Source organism: Oryctolagus cuniculus, chromosome 5 (assembly GCF_051225735.1).
Source record: "Oryctolagus cuniculus isolate XC-2025 breed Fujian yellow rabbit chromosome 5, ASM5122573v1, whole genome shotgun sequence".
Classification (NCBI taxonomy): domain Eukaryota; kingdom Metazoa; phylum Chordata; class Mammalia; order Lagomorpha; family Leporidae; genus Oryctolagus; species Oryctolagus cuniculus.
Window position 1 is genome coordinate 72713172 of NC_142871.1, and position 16653 is coordinate 72729824.

The 16653-nt window shown below is 41.4% G+C and overlaps 1 long non-coding RNA gene across 2 annotated transcripts; it reads left to right on the forward strand.

Moving 5' to 3' along the window:
• Positions 1-733: 733 nt before the first annotated feature.
• Positions 734-12137, forward strand: LOC138849630 (uncharacterized). 2 transcript variants are annotated; one of them, XR_011388607.2, is made up of 2 exons: positions 734-1624; positions 11738-12137. It is a non-coding gene; the product is annotated as an uncharacterized LOC138849630 (long non-coding RNA). The 2 variants fall into 2 exon arrangements; XR_016233836.1 differs by lacking the exon at positions 734-1624 and adding an exon at positions 11071-11209.
• The last annotated feature ends 4516 nt before the right edge of the window (positions 12138-16653 follow it).

The following is a 16653-nucleotide window of genomic DNA, read 5'->3' on the forward strand; positions in this document are numbered from 1 at the left end:
TTTTTTGGTTAGTTGGGCCAATGGTGTGTTAATTTTGTTGATTTTTTCAAAAAACCAGCTCTTTGTTTTGCTGATCTTTTGTATTTTTTTGTTTCAATTTTGTTTAATTTTAATTTTTTTCTCCTACTAGTTTTGGGTTTGGTTTGCTGTTTTTCTATATCCTTTTTTAAAACTTTTACTTAATAAATACAAATTTCCAAAGTACAGCTTCTGGATTACAGTGGCTTTTTCCCCCCTATAGCTTCCCTCCCACCTGCAACCCTCCCATCTCCTGCTCCCTCTCCCATTCCATTCACGTCAAGATTCATTTTCAATTATCTTTATATACAGAAGATCAATTTAGTATAAAGATTTCAACAGTTTGCACCCACACAGAAACACAAAGTGTAAAGTACTTTTTGATTACTAGTTATAGCATTAATTCACATTGTACAATACATTAAGGACAGAGATCCTACATGAGGAGTAAGTGCACCGTGACTCCTTTTGTTGACTTAATAAATTGACACTTTTATTTATGGCATCAGTAATCACCCTAGGATCTTGTCATGAGTTGCCAAGGCTATGGAAGCCTTTTGTGTTCGCCAACTCCGATCTTATTTAGACAAGGTCATAGTCAAAGTGGAAGTTCTCTCCTCCCTTCAGAAAAAGGTACCTCCTTCTTTGATGGCCCATTCTTTCTATTGGGATCTCACTTGCAGAGATCTTCCATTTAGGTTGTTGTTGTGTGTGGTTTTTTTTTTTTTTTTTTTTTTTTTTTTTTGCCAGAGTGTCTTGGCTTTCCATGCCTAAGATACTCTCATGTGTTCTTCAGCCAGATCAGAATGCCTTAAGGGCTGATTCTGAGGCCAGAGTGCTGTTTAGGACATCTGCCATTCTATGAGTCTTCTGTGTATCCCACTTCCCATGTTGGATTGTTCTCTCCTTTTTAACTCTATCAGTTAATATTAGCAGACACTAGTCTTGTTTATGTGATCCCTTTGACTCTTAGTCCTATAATTATGCATTGATAGCTTGTTTATTTGGTGCCTTTCCAATTTCTTAATGTAGGCACCAATTGCTATGAACTTTCCTCTTAACACTGCTTTTATTGTATCCCATAAGTTATTTTTAAAGATTTATTTATTTATTTGAAAGGTATAGTTACAGAGAGGTAGAGGCAGAAACAGAGAGAGAGAGAGGTTTTCCATCTGCTGGTTCACTCCCCAATTGGCTGCAATGGCCGAAGCTGCACTGATCCAAAGCCAGGAGCCAGGAGCTTCCTCTGGTCTTCCTACACAGGTGCAGGGGCCCAAGGACTTGGGCCATCTTCTGCTTTCCTAGGCCATAGCAGAGAACTGGATCAGAAGTGGAGCAGCTGGGACTCAAACCAGCGCCCATATGGGATGCTGGCACTGCAGGTAGCAGCTTTACTTGCTATGCCACAGCACTGGCCCTGTCCCATAAGTTTTGATATGTTATATTGTCACCTCTATTTATTTCCAGAAATGTTTTGATTTCTCCTATGATCTGCTGTTCATTCAGGAGCATGTTGTTCATTCTCCACATGTTTGCATATGTTTTATAGAGAATCCTGGGTTGCTGATGTCCAGCTTCATTCCATTGTGGTTCGAGAATATGCATGGTATGATTTTTATTTTTTTGAATTTGCTTTATGGCTTTGCATAAATGAGTTTTTTAAAATTCAATCAGCCAGTCTGTGTCTTTTAACTGGAGAGTTGAGGCCATTTACATTCAAGGTGACTATTGATAAGTAATGACTTTGCCCTGCCATTTTTCCATAAATATTCCTATTTTTTTGCTTTGGCTATCAGCTTGTTACAGGAAACCACTGCAGGGTGATTGGGGAGAGAGAAACGTGTCCCCATTTTTTTTCTCCTCTAGTTTGGCAAGTACACTATCCCCCACAGGGCTCCAAGCTGGAGTCCTCCATGCTTTTTCTGCAGCTTTATCACCAGTGGCTTGGGCTGTTGCAGTCTGGTCTCACCTCACTCTCCAAAACTGGTACGGAGGCTCTCAGCTGCTGAGATTTGTGTGTCCAGACCCTCCACGTACGTCTGCTGTGTCCCTCTAATTTGCATGGAGTTTCTTCTGCCATTTTCTCCCTCTTTCCTGAGAGTGTCTTTAACTATCTTTTCCCAGACTAGAGCATTAAGTTCCCCCACTGCTCCACCATCTTCCTTACAAACCGTTTGCTGAACTTAAATTTAATTAAAAATTCATTCTCTCATTTCGTACCAGCCATGCTTCAGTTGTTCAGTAGTCACATGAATCTAGTAGTTATGTTGAACAGTAGGAACGGAAAACATTTCCATCATCACAGAAAGTTTTATTAGATAGCAGTACTCTAAAGTTTCTCATGTTGTGGGGCTGCTCCTGTGGTATTGCAGCCTAAGCTGCACTTGCAGTGCCAACATCTCATCAGTTACAGTCCCTGCTTTTCCACTTCAATCCAGCTCCCTGCTAATGCAGCTGGGAAAGCAGTGGATGATGGCCCAAGTGCTTGTGCCCCTGCACCCATTGGGAGACCTGGATGAAGCTCCTGGCTCCTGGCTTTGGCCTGACCCAGTCTCAGCCATTGTGGCCATTTGGAAGGTAAACCAGTGATTGGAAGATCTCTCTCTCTCTCTCTCTCTCTCCCTCTCTCTCTCTCTCTCTTTCCCTCTCTCTAATTCTAACTTACAAAATAAATCTTTAAAAGTTTTTCTCATATTGTAAGATTTATTCATTTAAGAAAAGCACATTTATTTCAAAAAAGTAGCACAGTTTGTGTATGTGTGTGTGTGTGTGTGTGTAGGCAAATTTTGCAGGTACTCTGAATAGTACATATATGAGAAGCACTGCTCTGCCCAAAGTTCTTAAGCTAGTACATTTATACATATAGCAAATAGTAGGCACTCAGTAAATATCTGTTGAATGAATAAGAATATATTCTCATATTCATTCATATGTCAACTTTTAAAATATAAATGTTATAAATTACTTTATTTCAGAGAAATTTCAATGTAAAATCTGAATTCAAAAACTCACAATAGAGGAAGGGTAGGGTGGGAAGTATCACTATGTTCCTGAAGCTGTATATATGAAATACATGGAATTTGTATACCTTAAGTAAAATTTTAGAAAACCTCACAATAGGGGCTGTGGTTGTGGCATTGCAGGATAAGCTACCACCTGCAGCACTGGCATCCCATATGGGCACCAGTTTGAGTCTCAGATGCTTCTCTTCCAATCTGGCTCCCTGCCAATGTGCCTAGAAAAGCAGCAGAAGATGGCCAAGTACTTGGGCTCCTGGCTCCCAGCTTCAGCCTGGTCTAGTCCTGACTGTTGAGGCCATTTGGGGAGTGAATCAGCAGATGAAAGGTGGATCTCTCTCTCTGCTTCTGCCTCTTTCTCTAACTCTGCCTTTCAAAGAAATAATCTTAAAAAAAAAAAAAAAAACACAATGAAACTACCACTGCTGAGCCGATGAACTTCCATGTGGCAGGGAAAATCAGGCTTTTCAGCTTCTATATCTGATGAAAGATAACAGACTGTTGATGGTTAAATCAATAAGAGCAAATGAAGTTCACCATTAACTCTACTAGTGCAATAAAATAAGATTAAATCAGATATATTCTACATAGTAACTGATGGTGAATAATTTAGTAAATAAACATAGGTTTTTAACATCTCTCATTTTCAAAATTTTTGTAAAGTTAACCAACTAAATCTTTGCTGGAAACATATTTTTACCAGTTGTAGCTCATCTTAGATTCCTCTTAAGGTTGTTGTTTTAGGTGGCACAATATTCATGTTTTATTCTTAGAATTATTTTTGCCTGTAATTGTTCCATGTGGATAATTCATAGAGACTAATGCTTCAGTCACTTCAACCTGGCATTGACTCATTAAATAAACAGTAAGTGGACAGTATCAATAACAGCTATTGACTGAAAGGAGTGAAGAAAAACAGCTCAGGATCATTTACCTTTATTATTATTATTATTATTAGTCCTTACTACGGATGTTTTTCCCAATGTTCTTGATTCTTTGAGCAACTATATTTTAAGATTATTTATTTGAAAGGCAGAGCAGAGAGAGAGGGAGAGGGAGGAAGAGGTGTCTTTCATCCCCTGGTTCACTCCCCAGATGACTGCAATGGCCGGAGCTGCACTGATCTGAAGCCAGAAGCTGGGAGCTTCTTCCGGGTCTCCCACATAGGTGCAGGGGCCCAAGGACTTATTGCTTTCCCAGGCCATAGCAGAGACCTGGATCGGAAGTGTAGCAGCCAAGACTTGAACCAGTGCCCATATGGGAAGCTGGAACTGCAGGTTGTGGCTTTACCCACTACACCATAGTGCCAGCCCCGAGCAACTATTCTTGCTGAAAGATAATTTAACAAAATTTACTCTTGGGACTCTTGGGACTGACACTGTGACACACCAGGTTAAGCTGCCATTTGTGATGCCGGCATCCCATGAATGCTGGTTCGAGTCCCAGCACTTCTGACACAGCTCCCTGCTAATGCTCCTGGGAGAAGTTTCTGAAGACATGCAAAGTGCTTGGTCTCTGCCTCCCACCTTGGAGACCTGGATGGGGTTCCAGACTTCTGGCTTTGGCTTGGCCCAGCCCCAACCACTGTATACATTTGGGGATTGAACAAGCAGATGGAAGATTTTCTCTCTTTCTCTCTCTCTCTTTCTCTCCCCCATCCCCCAGCCCTGTCACTTCCTCCCTCTATTTGACTCTGCCTTTCAATAAATAAATAAATATTTTTGTAAAAAGGGAACTTTAGACACATTTTTCAGCATTTGCAAACAATTTAAATCACCACTAGTAAAAGGTTTTCCTCCCTTTGTTATGGAGTCATTTATTTTGGCTACAGCTTAACTGTTTTCACTTTTATTTATTTGAGACATTCAGAAAGACAGAATAGAGACAGAACCCTATCTGCTAGTTCGCTGGATAATGGCTGGATTGGGCCAGGCTAGGGTGAGGCCACAGCCAGAGCCAGGAGCCATGAATGCAATCCAGGTCTCCCACGTGAGTGACAGGACCCAACTGAGCCATTACCATTACATTACTTTTTTTTATTTGTATGTATCTCATAAATACAACATTAGAAACATGGTAATTCCCTCTGTACCACCCTCCTACCCACTTTCCCACCGCTCTTCCTCCTGCCTCTCTTGTTTAGTCCAAGGAAGGAGGAGGAGGGGAAGGAGGAGGGAGAGGGGGAGGGGAAGGGAGAGGAAGGGGAGGAGGGGGAGGGGGAAGAAAAAAAGCTAAGAAATTCTTCCTCAACAGTCTAGACAAGGGCTATTCAATGTCATTACATTATTTTTATAAATTAATTCTGAGACTGGGGTTTTGGTGTAGCAGGTAAAGCTGCTGCCTGCATCCTATATGGGCTCCGGTTTGAGTCCTGGCTTCTCCGCTTCTGATCCAACTCCCTGCTAATGACCTGGAAAATCAGCAGAGGATGGCACAAGGGCTTGGTCCCCTGAACCCACATAAGAGACCTGAAATGAGTCTTCTAGCTCCTGGCTTTGGCCTGGCCTACCCCTGGCCATTGTGGCCATTTGGGAAGTAAACCAGTGAATGGAACATCTCTCTGTCTCTCCTCCTCTCTCTGTAACTCTACCTTTCAATTGACTAAACCGTTAATTAGTTAATTAATTAATTCTGTGATAAAATACTGTGTGCTAAATATTCAGTGGGGCCCACATTGCAATGCCAGCATCCATCTCAGAGTGCTGATTCAAGTCCCAGCTGCTTCATTTCTGATCCAGCTTCCCGTTGATGTGCCTGGGAAGGCAGCAAATGATGCCCCAAGCATATGGGCCCTGCCACTCATGTGGGACACTGGGTTGAGTTTCCTGGCTTCAACCTGGGTCAGACCCAGCTGTTGTGGCCATCTGGAAGGTGAACCAGCTGATGGACTATGTGTGTGTGTGTGTGTGTGTGTGTGTGTGTTGCTCTGCCTTTCAAATAAGTAAATAAATAAATATTAATAAATTTTAAAATTTTCCCATCACTTATTCCTGTGAATTGAGAATATTGTGATGAGTAATTAATCTGGCAATCCCAACACATATAATATTCTTTTAGAGTAACTGTAATATCTGTTGCATGTTAAATACCATACCTTGCCACCTCATTTGATAACAGAATCATCCGTATTCTATTGTGCCTTAAAAACATCACTTGAGGTCCATATTTCTGGTTTTTTCTTCTAATGACCAACTTGCTTTCACTACTGAGAATATAAAATTATTGTGGTATGACAATCAATGCGGCACTCAATGCACTGGTAATTACAACTGCATGACTACTTTGTAGGGTGTCCTGCTGCAGAGCAAAGGAGGAGAGTAGCCCGACAGTCTCAGTTGCCACCACCTGGCTGTGCCACTGTGGTGTGAAAATAATCGCAGACAATATATGGATGAGTGGATGAGGCCATTTTCCAAGAAAATTTTATTTATGGACAGCAAATTCCACGTTGTTTTCATGTGGTACTATTCTTTTAATTTTTTTCTAGCAATTAGGAAACACAAAAGCGATTCCTAAGGAGCAGGCTGGATTTGGCTAGTCAAACAAATTTTCAACCCGTATTCCAGGGCTTTCTCATGTCAGTTAATAAATCCAGGCTTGCCTATTCCTGATTTTGTAAACCACACTGGAATCTGCTCTCAGCTGTTACCTTTCTTATTTTACCATTTAGATTTAAGAATGAAAAAACAGTATTTTATTGTCTTAGAGAAGACAAAAATGTTTACTACAATAGAGAGAATTTATGTCAACTCTGTGTTTATTGAAATGCAAACCCAAATGACTCATTGGTAGCTTTGAAAACTGACTTAAATTTTTGTGTAATTATTTAGTATTTTACTAAGGTACATATGATTTTCCCAGAGGCTAGCAGTAGATTAGATACATCATTGACCCTCTTTAGAGAGATCCCAGTGGAAAGAATGGGCCATCAAAGAAGGAGGTACCTTTCTCTGAAGGGAAGAGAGAACTTCCAATTTACTATGACCTTGTCTAAATAAGATCGGAGTCGGCGAACACAAAAGGCTTCCGTAGCCTTGGCAACTCATGATAAGACCCTAGGGAGATTACTAACGCCATAAACAAGAGTGTCAATTTGTTAAGTCAACAACAGGAGTCACTGTGCACTTACTCCCCATGTAGAATCTCTGTCCTTAATGTATTGTGCAATGTGAATTAATGCTATAACTATAACTAGTACTCAAAAAGTACTTTACACTTTGTGTTTCTGTGTGGGTGCAAACTGTTGAAATCTTTACTTAATATATACTAAATTGATCTTCTGTATATAAAGATAATTGAAAATGAATCTTGATGTGAATGGAATGGGAGAGGGAGCAGGAAATAGGAGGATTGCAGGTGGGAGGGAAGTCATGAGGGGGGAAAAAAGCCACTGTAATCCAAAAGCTGTACTTTGGAAATTTATATTTGTTAAATAAAAGTTAAAAAAGAAAGTGTAATTAGATTATCTTTTCAGTGTGCATCTCTCTGAAATAAGTTCTTAATAATATGTAACTTGCCGGCGCCGTGGCTCACTAGGCTAATCCTCCGCCTTGCGGTGCCGGCACACCGGGTTCTAGTCCCGGTCGGGGCGCCGGATTCTGTCCCGGTTGCCCCTCTTCCAGGCCAGCTCTCTGCTGTGGCCAGGGAGTGCAGTGGAGGATGGCCCAAGTGCTTGGGCCCTGCACCCCATGGGAGATCAGGAAAAGCACCTGGCTCCTGCCATCGGATCAGCGCAGTGCGCCTGCTGCGGCGGCCATTGGAGGGTGAACCAATGGCAAAGGAAGACCTTTCTCTCTGTCTCTCTCTCTCACTGTCCACTCTGCCTGTCAAAAAAATAATAATAATAATAATATGTAACTTTTCAGTCACTTCAACGTTCAACAATATTCTTCAAGAATATACAGTTTCTTTAAAAAAAAGATTTATTTTATTTATTTGAAAGACAGAGTTACAGAGAGAGGTAGAGCCAGAGAGAGAGAGAGAGAGAGAGAGGCCTTCCATTCCACTGGTTCACTCCCCAAATTACCACAATAGCCAGAACTGTGCCGATCTGAAGCCAGGAGCCAGGTGCTTCTTCCTGGTCTCCCACATGGATGCAGGGGCCCAAGCACTCGGGCCATCTTCTACTGCTTTCCCAGGCCACAGCAGAGATCTGGATCGAAAGAGGAGCAGGGAGTACATGAACCAGCATTCATATGGGATGCCAATGCTGCAGGTGGAGGCTTAGCCCACTACACCACAATCATAGCAATTTTAAGGAAAAGTTTGAAAGCAAAGTAATCATGTGAGCAGATAAATTGAGTAGAATATACCAAAAGTGAAGCAACTCTGTTACAAATTAAGACCCATATAGAGAAATGGCTGAGATGGTTTAAATTTTATTTACATTATGCTTCTCCATGTCTGATGATTTCTGTTGTTTGTGTTAGTTTGTACTCTAGAATAATAAGGTAAGCTTGAGTATCTCATTAGCTGACTTTCAAAATTGATTATTTGAGGACACTGCTGGATATAATGGAAGGTTTGAATAATGGGGTTTTTGTTGCTGTTCCCATGAAATGAGACAAGGATAAGCCTACAAAATGAGCCATCACCTGTGTGAGAACACCAACAGTGTCCTCATTCTGTGAAATGACATTAGCTTGGGTGCATATTGAATCGAAAATGAGTCTGCAATTAAATATGCTATAAAATACAACTTCACACTGTTCTTTATTTCTTTCTACCATCTCAGTCATTTTCCCAATTATGATGTGATTACTGAAAAGTTTGTTACTTAATCCAATGTGTGTTGCAGTGTTTTCCTCCTTTCCTTCTAAGGTATCATATATTTCTTTAGATAAATGTCAGTCCATTCATGTCTAATTAGCTCGTTCTTAAAAAAGCATTTTATTTATTTATTTGAGAGATACAGTTACAGAGAGAGAGTGAGAGACTGAGAGAGAGAGAGAAAGGTCTTCCATCTGCTAGTTTACTCCCCAAAATGGCCACAACAGCCAGAGCTGAGCCAAAACAAAGCCAGGAGCCAGGAGCTTCTTCTGGATCTCATGTGGGTGCGAGGGCCTAAGCACTTGGACCAACCTCTACTGCTTTCCCAGGCCATCAGCAGAGAACTGGATTGGAAGAGGAGTAGCTGGGACAAGAACTGGCACCCATATGGGATACTGGCGCCACAATAGGAGGCTTAGCCTTCTGTGCCAAAGCACTGGCCTCTAATTAGCTTTTCAGTTGATCATGCCAAAAGTACTCTGGTGAGCCAGGATGAATGACAGTCATACGTATCCAGTATTCAAGTGGTCTTCAAAAAAAGTACACGAAAAATGCGTACTATGGAGAAACTGCATGCATTTCAAAATTTTTTACACCAAAACATCTTTTAATTCCACTTTTCCTTGAACTTTTTGAAGTCTCTCCTATATATTGACAACAGAGATATAGCAACACCTCTGTGCTAGCCACAGATCGGGAGGTAGGAGAGTCAAATATACAGAATGCATAAAAATAGTCACACTGGGCCGGCGCCGCGGCTCACTAGGCTAATCCTCCGCCTAGCGGCGCCGGCACACCGGGTTCTAGTCCCGGTTGGGGTGCCGGATTCTGTCCCGGTTGCCCCTCTTCCAGGCCAGCCCTCTGCTGTGGCCCGGGAGTGCAGTGGAGGATGGCCCAGGTGCTTGGGCCCTGCACCCCATGGGAGACCAGGAAAAGCACCTGGCTCCTGGCTCCTGCCATCGGATCAGCGCGGTGCGCCGGCCACATCGCGCTGGCAGCGGCAGCCATTGGAGGGTGAACCAACGGCAAAGGAAGACCTTTCTCTCTGTCTCTCTCTCTCACTGTCCACTCTGCCTGTCAAAAAAAAAAAAATAGTCACACTGAAGTTTTTAAGAATTGTTACATACCAAGAAAATAAACTGTGGTGACTAAGTGTGGGCTGTAGGTTGGTCACATAGGTTCCTTTACGGCTGAAGATGCAATGGACTCTGTGAATGAGGCATGAGTTAAGGCTTGTAGATTCTCAGTTTTCTGTGGAACACCTTCGGCATGTCGTGGGAATTTCAGTTTCTCAGAGCACAGTTTGGAAAAATGCCACCAGCAGCATTCTGTGGTGTATTTGCAAAGGTATGGAGTACAGTAACTTTTAGCACATTTGCTATAGATAATACCTTGGAACTTGTTCAAAAATATATTTTGGGGGCACAGTGGATTGAGCTGTTCCATAATGCCAGCATCCCATATGAGGGCCAGTTTGGCTCCCCTCTGAACCAGCAACCTGCTAATGAGCCTGAGAAGTCAGCAGAAGATGGCCCAAGTGCTTGGGCCCCTGCCTCCCACCTGGGAGACCTGGATGGAGCTGTAGGCTCCTGACTTTCATCTGGCCCATCCCCCGCTGTTGTAGCCATAGGGAATGAACCAATAGATGGAAATTATGTGTGTATGTTGTTTGCACACGTGTGTGTGTGTGTAACTCTGCCTTTCAAATAAATAAAGAAATCTTTAAACAAATAATAACATTTTACATAAGAAGATTTGGAATTTGACTAATAGTTTGGTGATATGATTAAAAATATTTTGAGAATGATTAATTCTTTTTTTGATGCATAATTTCTAAATTCAATTTTTATCCATTTATTCAATTTTTAGGATGTTTCTTTTTGGTATTCTAAAATTCTGTGAAATATGAATTCTAGTTTAGTAACTGAATACCTAAAGGAAGTGCTGGTTTTTTTTTTAACATTTGTATGTAGGACTTCATTGTGCTTTAATTAATATTTGTAAGTTGTGCTAGTCCATAAAATATTTTAATCATCAAATGTATTGTAATAAAAATAAAATTTAGACTAATTTCTGATCAGTGACTATTTAAAAATGTTTAATTCATAATATGGTTTTCTTTCTATTTGACAGAGATATAGACAGTGAGAGAGAGAGACAGAGAGAGTTTTCCTTCCGTTGGTTCACCCCCCAAATGGCCACTATGGCCAGAACTGTGCCAATCCAAAGCCAGGAGCCAGGTGTTTCCTTCTGGTCTCCCATGCGGGTGCAGGGGCCCAAGCACTTGGGCCACCCTCCACTGCCTTCCCTGGCCACAGCAGAGAGCTGGACTGGAAGAGGAGCAGCCGGGACTAGAACCTCGCACCTATATGGGATGCCGGCGCTGCAGGCAGAAGATTGACCAAGTGAGCCACGACGCCAGCCCCCCATAATATGTTTTTTAAAGTATAATAATAACAGTTCACTACTACTAGTGTCTATTTTACTAAAGTCTAAGAATAAAGGAATATGATAATTAAGAGAATTATTTCCTCCCCAGTGGATACTGTCATGTAAACCCTATTATTTGTGCAGTCACATACGCATATATATTCAGCCTCTTCAGGAAATATGTGTTTATTTTGTTAAACTTTTTCAGTGGTAAGTTAAATTCCTGCAGTGCTTTCTAAAGAATATTTTTAAATTGCTGCCTACGATTACATTAACAGAGGCCAAAAAGATTGTTAACACTAATGCAAGTTCTGGCACACCATTTTTCTTACTTGAGAGGTTTACTCCAAACAACGAATTGATATTGAAATTCTGATAACTTCTCTTAAAAGTCCTAAAAGCAAAACCTAAAATAAATGTTCCTAAATCTTTATAATCAGAAATATTTGTAAAATTAAAAAACCTTGTAAAATGTGTACCTAACATGTTATTCTCACTTTCAGTAGTGTATGTCTGACCATGCGCATATGCACAGAAGAGAGAAGAAACACTACTGAATTGTTAGAAGACGGTTCTGAGGCCTGCGCTGTGGCACAGTGGGTTAAGGCCCTGGCCTGAGGCACTGTCATCCTACGTGGGCGCCGGTTCTGGTCCTGGCTGCTCCACTTCCCATCCAACTCTCTGCTATGGCCTGGGAAAGCAGTAGAAGATGGCCCAAGTCCTTGGACTCCTGCACCCGCATGGGAGACCCAGAAGAGACTGCTGGCTCCTGGCTTCGGATCAGCTCAGCTCTGGCCGTTGCAGCTATGTGGGGAGTGAACCAGTGGAGGGAAGACCTCTCTGCCTCTACGTCTGTCTGTAACTCTGTCTTTCAAATAAATAAAATAAATCTTGAAAAAAGAAGACGGTTCTGCCTCTCTCACAGTGTCTTCTATTTTCCAGTCTACACCCACTCTTCACCAGAATCCAGGGTCTCGTTTCCTGCTGCCCGCGCCATAGTGTCACAGGACTTAGAGCATGAATAGACAGTGATTCTGGGGCGTCCCCTGTCTGCATTCCTTCATGCCGTCAGAACTTCTAAACCTCTAGTAAGTCTCTAGCTTTAGTGATAACTTGGTAGCCTTGTATCTGCCTTCAAAAAACAAAACATTGTTTTTTTAAAAATACTCCAAACATTATAGTACCAAACGTGCAGCCTAGGGATGCAGTGATAAATGCTTAACCATCAATTAACTGGTGAGAGGGAAAGCAATAATTTTTATTTTCATCCTATAAATTTTCCAGTTTTTGTCATATAAATATTCCCACCAGGACTGATTTCAGATTGTCAGCATAAGCTCAGTTAAAGCTGGATTGAGGGGATGGTGCTGTGGTGTAACAGGTAAAGCCACTGCCTATAGCACTCTCATCCCACATGGGTGCTAGTTCGAGTCCTGGCTACTCCACTTCTGATCTAGCTCCCTGCTGGTGCACCTGCGAAAGCTGGAGGATGGTCCAGGGACTTGGGCCCCTGTACCCATGTGGGAGACCCGGATGAAGCTTCTCGCTCCTGGCTTCATCCTGGCCCAACCTTGGCCATTGCAGCCACTTAGGGAATGAACCACTGAATGGAAGATATCTCTCTCTCTGTCTCTGCCTCACCCTATCTGTAATTCTGACTTTAAAATAAATAAATAAATCTTAAAAAAAAGCTGTAAATTAAAAAAAAAAAAAGCTGGATTGGGATGAGTTGCACATATGACTGGCTTCCAAGTCACCATTGCCAGATTATTCAACACGGATCTTAAAATTTCTGACTATCAGGCATAATAAGATATAGCTAGCTTCCTTTCAGAAATGGTATTATCTGTAAAGTGCTCCTTCAAAATATATGAATTTTTTTCTATGCCATTAGATACAGTGCAAGAATAAATTAAAACTTCTAAACAAATATCCAATTAAAAGCTTTTTAAAAAGTTTATGAGAGGCAAATTATTTTTGCTAATGTGAATCTGACAAAGTTACGTAAATTGACAGAGCATTCTGTTTGCGGGCTTATGATTTTTCAAAAATTCCTTTATATTTCCATGGAATTTGAAAATCATATCCCCAGATAAATTGTGACATTTCCTTCCTGCATGTTTGTGCAATTTTACATTATGAAATTGTCATATAGATTCATTACACCTATTTTCCAAGCACAAATGACCATAATTCAAATATGTCCCTATCACATACCAAGCTCTAAACCATGTAAAAGTATTCTATCACTAACGTATTTGTAGGCACAATGATAAGATATTTTTATAAGAAAGATTTTGGTATAGGAACCTCAGAAGTTTTAGTTTTGATATCTTCCTGCTTTGGATACTGGATTTTTTGTCAGATATGGACATATTCATGTATTGTCTTTTTTTTTTTTTTTTCCCGAAAGGCAGAAGGGGTCAGGGAGAGATCTTGTCTGCTGGTTCACTCCCAAATGCCCATAACAGCCAGGCCTGGGTCAACCTGAAGCCAGGGGCCAGGAACAAAATTCAGGCCTCCCATGTGGGTGGCAGGGTCTCAACTACTTGAGCCTTCATTGCTGCCTCCCACAAATGCATTAGTAGGAAGCTGGATTGGAAGTTGAGGAGAGACCACTCCCAGATACTCTGATATGTAATGCGGGGATCCAAAGCAATACTTTTACTGTTACCCCAAAGGCCCACCATATGGAATAGCTTTTATTAGACTACAGTAAGTAACAAACCCAAATATTTTGATGACTCCCAATAACATATTTCTCACTCATGTCGCATGTTGGCCATGGTGGGTTGGTTTCCATGGCTGTGGGAAGATGTGGTTCAGGCTCAGGTTTACTCCTTCCTGGGTCTGAGCTGAGAAAGCCCTACCTGGGATATGCTCTTCCAGTAACAGAGGGAGCTAGCAGCAATGTGAAATGCTTCAAAAACCTGTAAGTGCCAACAGTGTTAACTGGGTCTGCTCACACTCTGTTGGTCAAAGAAAGTCATGTAGCCAAACCCAGGCAGGCCCTGGACAGCAAGGCTACTCTGCCTAAGGGAGTTGTTATGTTACATCCAAAGGTTTTGGGAACCAATAATTTTGAACAAGACTCCATGTATCACGATGTACCATAAATATTTGAGCTTACTATAAGAAGTCAAAATACATCAAAGTAATATGAAAGAAAATAACATTAATTTTTTAAAAAGAAATTACGATTGATTACATTGACTAAGGTTAAAAATGTTAAGGATTCTCATTGTTTCTCTATCTTATTACTTGGAAAAATAGAGATTTTCCCAAATATCACTATCAAATAATTATGTATGAAATAAAAATTCTATAACAGAACTATTCCTAGATCAATGATGATGTAGCAATGGAAAAAAATAGAGGGGGAACTTTTAGTCTCAACTCCCTCATCTGTAAAATACGCAAGTTCCACAAGCTTTTCGAGGTCATTCTGACTACAAAGCTGTTATGCTAATACTGTTTCGTTGTCATCTAATCAACAATGTATATCCTTCTCCAGTTTTTATTGCAGCTTAACTCATTGTTTTTCTAAGAATTATGACAGGGCAATTGAATTTAATTTTTGTTTATTCATATCACACCTTATTCAAAAATGGTTTTGAGATAAAGTAATAGAATATGATCCTCCTTGTTTTTAATTTAATAGTCAAATTAACCAGGCTTTGAAACATTGAAACCACTAAAATATTCTTCTGTTACTCTGAGATTTGTTTATCAGGGGTATGGATTCTTTTTTTCTACCAAGGGCCATTTGGATATTTATAACCTCATTTTCAGACCATACAAAATTATCAACTTAAAAATTGGCCTGCTATATACATTTACTGAATTTCAATTCCTCCCTGCAGTTGCCTTGACAGAACCAGACAAAATGATTGCACAGGCCTCAAACAGCCTGGGTCCAGACGTTCCCCACACCTCATATGTCATCATATGTAAGAGTCACTTGGAGGGGCCGGCACACCCCATATGGGCGTTGGTTCAAGACATGGTTGCTCCACTTCTGATCCAGCTCTCTACTATGGTCTGGGAAAGTAGTAGAAGACGGTCCAAGTGCTTGGAGACAATTACACCTATTTTCCACCTATTTCCACTATTCTTCACTGCACCAGCATGGGAGACCTGGAAGAAGCTCCTGGCTCCTGGCTTCCGGTCAGCCCAGTTTCAGCCATTGCGGCCATTTGGGAAGTGAACTAGCAGATGAAGATCTCTCTCTCTCTCTCTCTCCGTGCCTCTGCCTCTCTGTAACTCTGCCTATCAAATAAAGACATAAATCTTAAAAAACAAACTTAAAAAGAATCACCTGGAAGAGTGTTTAAAATGTAAAGAGGTCCCCAAACTCTTGGAGCATCTGATACCAGATGCAAACTAGAGAACTAACCCCAGGTGTGCAAAGTAATTTTGATACTAATATTTTTAAAAGCTTAGATACTGGGATCCTACATATTTAGGATAATAATTAAAATTGTTGTTAATACTGTGCTCCTGAGGCTGGCGCCTTGGCTCACTAGGCTAATCCTCTGCCTGCAGCACAGGCACCCCTGGTTCTAGTGCCGGTTGGGGTGCCGGATCCTCCCTCGGTTGCTCCTCTTCCAGTCCAGCTCTCTGCTGTGGCCCAGGAAGGCAGTTGAGGATGGCCCAAGTGCTTGGGCCCCTGCACCCGCATGGGAGACCAGGAGAAGCACCTGGCTCCTGGCTTCGGATTCGCACAGCGCGCCGGCCATAGTGGCCATTTGGGGGGTGAACCAACGGAACAGGAAGACCTTTCTCTCTGTCTCTCTCTCTCTCACTGTCTAACTCTGCCTGTCAAAAAAAAAAAAAAAAATACTGTGTTCCTAGAGCTGGCATTGTGGAACAGTGGGTAACTCTGCTGCCCACCATGGAGACATCTCATATGGGCACTGGTTCATGTCCCAGCTGCTCTACTTCCAATTCAGCTTCTTGCTAATATGGCTGGGAAAGCAGTAGACGATGGCTCAAGTGCTTGGGCCCCTGCCACCCACGTGGGAGATCCAAATGAAGCTCATTACTCCTGGCTTCATACTCCTGGCTTCAGCCTGGCTCAGCCTTGGCCATTGCAGCCATCTGCAGAGTGAATCAGGGAATGGAAGATCTCTCTGTCTCTCCCTGTTTTTCTGTAACTCTGACTTTCAAAGAAAACAAATAATTCTTAAAAAAAAAGTGCTTCCCAACTATGCTCATTTTGTGTCTTTGTATTTTGTTTTAATATATTTATTTTTATTACCACATTTAGTGTATTAGACCTCTGTAAGTGATAGAATTAGGTTCATATATAAACTTCAGAAATGTGGAAACTGAAATATCTCATTATTCCTTCGAACGAAAGTGCTTTGATTACTTTAGCATTCTCCAGATGCATACAGGGTAGGTCAACCTCAGAATG